Source organism: Festucalex cinctus, chromosome 12 (genome assembly GCF_051991245.1).
Source record: "Festucalex cinctus isolate MCC-2025b chromosome 12, RoL_Fcin_1.0, whole genome shotgun sequence".
NCBI classification, from domain to species: domain Eukaryota; kingdom Metazoa; phylum Chordata; class Actinopteri; order Syngnathiformes; family Syngnathidae; genus Festucalex; species Festucalex cinctus.
The window spans coordinates 25,378,632-25,386,009 of record NC_135422.1 but is presented as its reverse complement, the minus strand read 5'-3'; positions in this window follow the sequence as shown (position 1 = coordinate 25,386,009).

The following is a 7,378-nucleotide window of genomic DNA, read 5'->3' as shown; positions in this document are numbered from 1 at the left end:
CACTTAGTAGAAACAGGGATCTAGCAACTGAGTGATAAAAAGGGTCTTCAACGTAGTTTAAACATCAGTCTGCTCGTGAGATGGGAGGGCAAAGATGGCTGCCCAGTCACATCAACAGCTTGCGCGGGCGTGTATGGGTCTATCAGCTATCAAGTAATATATACAGATAGTGAGACGAACACAACACAGAGAAGTGACAATGCCGGGTGATTCAGGTACAAGGTCACGCCAAACATTTTTGCTGTAAAAGCATAAACAAGCTAAGGAGGTTGCGCAAAACGAGGGAGACACGGCTAGCCGCTATTGTTGTTGACAGATTCTGGCGCAGTCACGGGAGAAGTAGCTATTCTGCTACGTCCACATTGGAACGTACGGGGCACGTTTTGAAATCTTTCCACTCTGGAGCCCAGTTTCAAAAGTGGTAGGTTTCAAGCTCTGAAACCGAGCCGCCATGTGGACCAACTGCCCAAACGGTAAGAAACTTGTGTGAATACAATGAAACGGGCTTTCGTGTGAATGGGGCCTAATGCTACATTCGAGGATGGTCTGAAGTCCGACTTTTACGAGTTCAAACCAGGAAGTGTGTACGGGAACGACCCCTTGAACTCAGAAATTCCACTTGCGAAGTCGGAAAAAAATAAGTACCCAGACTTCAGCGACTGACTAGAAGTGACGTCACTCTACAATGGTTTCCCCTTTGGAAACACAAACTGAGAATGGTAAAACACAATTTACTTGAGTACAAAACTAGATAGGGCGTCACGAGACAGATTTCACTGGGGCACGTGCCCCAGTATTGATCTGCAGCTCCCCAGTAAAAATTTCACCCAAAAAAAAAAATCACTTCAGAGTTTTAAGTCTACATAAAATAGACTACAGCACACATACTATTTAGTATATAATTCATTGCTACTGTATGTATTCACTCCACATAAACAATGCGCACGTGGCTAATTAATATGGTAATTTATTCACGTGAAGCGAGCAAAGAGAGTGTGAGAAAGAGAGCGAGGGAGAAAGGGGAAGGCCATGAGAATCACTGCATGAGTTAGGTAAGGTAACGTTAGCCGACAACAACTTCCATCCATCCATCCATTTTCTTGACCGCTTATTCCTCACAAGGGTCGCGGGGGCTGCTGGCGCCTATCTCAGCTGGCTCTGGGCAGTAGGCGGGGGACACCCTGGACTGGTTGCCAACCAATCGCAGGGCACACAGAGACGAACAACCATCCACACTCACACGCACACCTAGGGACAATTCGGAGCGCCCAATTAACCTGCCATGCATGTCTTTGGAATGTGGGAGGAGACCAGAGTACCCGGAGAAGACCCACGCGGGCACGGGGAGAACATGCAAACTCCACCCAGGAAGGTCCGAGCCTGGACTCGAACCGGAGACCTCAGAACTGGGAAGCGGACGTGCTAACCACTAGACTACCGTGCCGCCCGCCGACAACAACTTGTCAAATATATTATTTTGATTTTGATTCAACCCGAACTGTAACTCCCATATGGATATCAGAAAGTTTTTCAGCCGCAGCAGGGAAAAAGCAGCGAGGAATGAGAGAGGTAAGTGAAGTCCTGGCTTGCTAGGCAACATGAGTCTGTCTTAAATTAATGCTAAATTAGCTAACGTTGTTCCTTGTATCAAAACAACCATGTTCATTTCAGATGAAGCGGGTTTTTCGAGGGAACTTCATGCTTGAATTCACACTAAAGTAGGAGTTAAAAGATCATTCATTTATGGTTGTCGTCAGTGGATGATAATGAAAATATAATTGACGATACTTATCCACTATGTAGGAAACAGCAGGATGAGTTGAGAAAGCAAGTGTGGAGGGACACCTACTGGAGACATGAGTGTAAATGAGTTGTTTGCAGAAAAAAAAAAAAAATCCATTTGTGAAGCAGACAGTAACAGTCTAAAAATCATATAAAATTCAATATAGATTTAATATTATGAATATGAAACATATCAGTCAAGGTGCATCATTTAAGACTAATTTAAATTGAGAGTAATGAACAGAAACTAAAGTGGAGATATTCACGGTAAAATCATACACAAGGAAATTTGGTCTGCTTTACAGAATTAAAAGTACAATATTTTAAAGCGAAAAAAAAAAAACCCTCATAAGAACTAAAGTACGGAAATGTCACCCCGCCACCAGCGTGACGGCCCATGCTTTTGTTTTGTTATCCATGTTTCCTGTCTTACTTTGAAATCCTAACTCTCCTCTCACCCCAGGTCACTTGCCCTTCCTGCCGCTCACTCATTACCGGTCCCCGCCCATGATTATCACCACCTGCCACCAATCAACCCACACAATAAAAGCCATCTGCATTCTCCCCTCCGTTGCCGAAGTGTCACAGTCAGTGCATGGAAGCGTCCCACAGTCCTCATGACCTCGTTCACGTTGCCTTGTGTTTTTGCCTTGTTTTTGTGCCTTTTCCTCCCCAGTGGAGCGCCTTTAGTTACCCCTTTTGCCTTGTGCCCTTTTTCCTCCCTAGCGGAGCGCCTTTTGTTGTCCCCAGTACCTTTTGCCTGTTTTTTCCTCCCTAGTGGAGCGCTTTTTGTTCTCCACTTTTTTGATTCCCCGTTCTCCTCTCGGTTTGAGAGGAGACAGCTGTTGGCCGGAAATAAACCTGTTGCCTTGGTGGCCTACCTTACTCCTGCGTCTGAGTCCTACCTTTCCTCGCCTTGTCAGTACACTTCGGCCAGCATGGACCCAGCAGGCAAGGTCGAGACTGCACTGCAGAGCCAGGAGGCCCGGCTTGACAACCTGGACCGGATCCAACAAGCCATGTTGTCGCAGATTGGGGAATTGTCCAGCCAGGTCCACGAGCTGGTGAGCCTCTCACGGCGTCGAGCGCCAGCTCCCACCGGACAACTTCCTCATCCTGAGTTCCCCGTCCCGACCACGCCATTCACCGGGGTAGGATTAAGACTGGCCTCCCCAGAACGATACTCCGGTGAACCCGGACGCTGTCAGACTTTCCTCACGGAATGTGATATACATTTTGAACACTTACCACAGGCATTTCCCACAGCCCGGTCCCGAGTGGCCTTTATGGTGTCGCACCTAACTGGACGGGCCAAGACTTGGGCAACCGCGGAATGGGCCAGGGGTTCCTCGGTCTGTCAAAGCATACAGGACTTTCAAGTCACCTTGCGCCAAGTCTTCGATCCCGAGAACAACGACCGAGAGAAGGCACGAGCGTTGAGCCGGCTTCAACAAGGCAAAGAACCTGTCAGCGATTACGCACGTTGGCAACGAACAGTGGCTGGAACGCCATAGCACTACACGATCATTTCTTGAAAGGACTCTCACCTGCCATTCAAGAACTCCTGATTCCCGTAGAACTCCCCAGGGACTTGGACGCTTTAATTTCCCTCGCAATTTGCACCGATCATCGTCGCCAGGAACTGGCTAAGATCGGCGGACTCCGAAAGAGAGAGGAATCCACCCCCTGGTCACGGCCACCGGAGGCAGGGAGACCACAACCCATCATTCCTCCCCGACCGGAACCAGGAGATGTAGGTCTCCCCAGAGAGGAACCCATGCAACTTGGAAGGGCTCGGCTTACGCCCGAGGAGCGACAGCGCCGCCGCCGAGAAGGCCGATGCTTCTATTGTGGTGGTCTTGGCCACCTGGTGGGAACCTGCACCACGAAGGGCGGCTCACCGGTGAGTTCCTCGTCACCCCGACCCGCCAAGAACCACAGGCTCACGCAAATTCAGATAACCCACCACAAGGTCACTACAGATCTGCCAGCCCTCATCGACTCCGGTTCCGACGAGAGCCTCATGGACTGGGAGCTCGTAAGGCAAATACGAGCCTCCACCGAACCCCTTTCCTCGATCATCCAGGCTAGAGCGCTGAACGGCAAGGAACTCTTCAAGATCACTCACATCACTGAACCCCTGGGAGTCCGAATCGGACAGCACTTCGAGACTCTCCGCTTCCACGTTTTCCACGCTTCATCCCCCACTTTGGTTCTGGGCCACCCTTGGTTGCGTCTACATAACCCCAGAATTGACTGGAACTCGGGAACCATTCTGGAGTGGGGAAAAGAATGCAACACTCACGGATTGGAACAACCCGCACCCCGGAACACCACAGCCCAGGTCCACCAGGTGACTCTCGCTCCACCTGCTCAAGAAGAGTACCCTAACCTGCACACCGTTCCCTCCTGCTACCACCACCTGCAGGAGGTTTTCAGTAAGACCAAGGCCATGACTCTTCCTCCACATCGACCGTATGACTGCCCGATTGATTTGATTCCCGGTTCAACCATCCCCAAGGGGAGACTGTACTCGGTCTCAGGACCCGAACGCCAGGCCATGAACAATTACATTGACGACTCCTTGAAAGCCGGCCTCATCCGACCGTCTTCCTCACCTGCTGGCGCAGGTTTTTTCTTTGTGAGTAAAAAGGATGGATCCCTACGCCCCTGCATTGATTACAGTCCCTTGAATGACATCACTGTTAAGAACCGGTACCCATTGCCCTTGATGTCCTCGGTGTTCGATCAGCTGCAACAAGCTAAGATCTTCACCAAGCTCGATCTCCGGAACGCCTATCACCTCATTCGGATCCGTGAGGGAGATGAATGGAAGACAGGCTTCAACACTCCCCGGGGACATTACGAGTACCTGGTCATGCCTTTCGGCCTCACGAACGCTCCAGCCGTCTTCCAGGCCATGATAAACGAGGTACTCAAAGATTTCATTGACCACTTTGTATACGTATACCTCGACGATATCCTGATCTACTCACCCGACCAAAAAAGCCATCAAGACCATGTGAGCCTAGTCTTGCAACGCCTGCTGAATCATCAGCTTTACGTGAAAGCAGAAAAGAGCCTGTTCCACGTCAACACCATCTCCTTCTTGGGATTCGTCGTGTCACCCGGAAAAGGGGAGATGGAAGCAGACAAGGTCAGCGCCGTGCGAGATTGGCCCACGCCGGACTCACGAAAGAAAATCCAGCAATTCCTCGGATTCGCCAACTTTTACCGGCGATTTATCAGAAACTTCAGCACCATTGCCGCCCCCCTGCACGCCTTGACCTCCCCACAGGTTCGATTTATGTGGAACACGGAAGCCGAAAGAGCATTCAAGGACTTAAAAGCTCGCTTCACTAATGCCCCAATCCTCAGAGTCCCTGACCCCAAACGCCAGTTCGTGGTGGAGGTGGACGCCTCGAGTATTGGTATTGGGGCAGTTCTGTACCAGCGTTGTCAAGAGGACGGCAAGACACATCCCTGCACCTTCCTCTCACGAAAATTATCTAAAGCTGAACGCAACTACTCGGTCGGGGATCGGGAGCTCCTAGCTGTAAAAGTGGCTCTCGAAGAGTGGAGACACTGGTTGGAAGGCGCCGAACTCCCCTTCGTGATCTGGACCGACCACCGAAATCTGGAATACTTACGCCAGGCCAAAAGACTCAACCCTCGACAGGCCAGATGGTCTGTTTTTTAACCGCTTCGTATTCTCTCTGACTTACAGACGTCAAGGCTGACGCTTTGTCAAGAGTCCACGAGTCCGAGCCATTGGAAGCCGAGCCTGAGACCATTCTGCCCCGGGACTGCATAGTCGGGGCCATGAGATGGCAAATTGAGGACGATGTCAAAGAGGCACTACGGAACGTCACTCCCCCCACGTCATGCCCACCACGTCGACTCTTTGTGCCTGAGGAACTGAGGGCCCAGGTAATACACTGGGCCCACACTTCACGATTATTTTGCCATCCTGGAGTCCGCAGGACCATGTATGCTGTCGCCCGGAGATTCTGGTGGCCGGCAATGGAAACCACAATCAAGGACTACGTAGCTGCCTGTTCTACCTGTGCCCGCAACAAGACGTCCAATCAGTCCCGGATGGGTCTACTCCAGCCACTACCAATCCCATCCAGACCATGGGCGGAAATATCAGTAGACTTCGTAACCGGACTTCCCCCATCTCACGGTAAAACCCACGATCCTCACAGTTGTTGACAGATTCTCTAAAATGGTTCGCTTCATCCCACTAACCAAGCTCCCATCCGCCAAGACCACAGCAGATATCATGATTCATCACATTTTCCGGTTCTATGGTTTCCCACTACACATCGTCTCAGACCGTGGACCACAGTTCGTCTCCCGATTCTGGGCACAGTTTTGTAAAGCCCTAGGTGCCAAAGCCAACCTGACGTCTGGATACCACCCTGAGGCCAATGGGCAGGCAGAACGGCTGAACCAACAGCTCGAGACCGGTCTCCGATGCCTTGTCTCCCAGAACCCGACTACCTGGAGCAAATATCTGGTATGGGTCGAGCTCGCACACAACTCTTTGCCCACATCTGCCACAGGTCTCACCCCGTTTAAATGCGTCCACGGCTACGATCCGCCATTCTTCGCCGAACTGGAAGAGGAGGCTACGGTCCCCTCGGTCCAGGCCATGATCCGTCGGTGCCACAAAGTCTGGTCGGCGGCCCGGACGGCGCTTCAACGCCAGGGAGACCGGGTGAAGAGGGCCGCCGACCGGAAAAGGAGACCGGCACCCGAATACCGCCCAGGCCAGCGGGTGTGGCTATCAGCCAAACACCTCAGACTAAAGGTACCATGTCCAAAGCTGGCCCCACGATTTGTGGGGCCTTTTCCAGTAACCAAGTCCATAGGTCCTGCTGCAGTTCGTCTTCGCTTACCAAGATCCCTCAGAATCCATCCCACGTTCCATGTCAGCCAAGTCAAACCTGTCCGTGAAAGCTCACTGGTGCCCTCCGGACCCGAAGAGATGATTGAAGGCGGCCCCGTTTACAAGGTTAGAAAGCTTTTAGATGTTCGTAATCGGGGCCGCGGGAGACAGTACCTGGTCGACTGGGAGGGGTACGGCCCGGAGGAAAGACAATGGGTCCCCTCCCGGTTCATCGTTGATCCCTCCCTCATTGACGACTTTTATGCAGAGCACCCTGACATTCCTGGGCCGTCAAGAGCCGGCCGTTGAGGGGGGGGGGGGGGGGGGGGTACTGTCACGCCGCCACCAGCGTGACGGCCCATGCTTTTGTTTTGTTATCCATGTTTCCTGTCTTACTTTGAAATCCTAACTCTCCTCTCACCCCAGGTCACTTGCCCTTCCTGCCGCTCACTCATTACCGGTCCCCGCCCATGATTATCACCACCTGCCACCAATCAACCCACACAATAAAAGCCATCTGCATTCTCCCCTCCGTTGCCGAAGTGTCGCAGTCAGTGCATGGAAGCGTCCCACAGTCCTCATGACCTCGTTCACGTTGCCTTGTGTTTTTGCCTTGTTTTTGTGCCTTTTCCTCCCCAGTGGAGCGCCTTTAGTTACCCCTTTTGCCTTGTGCCCTTTTTCCTCCCTAGCGGAGCGCCTTTT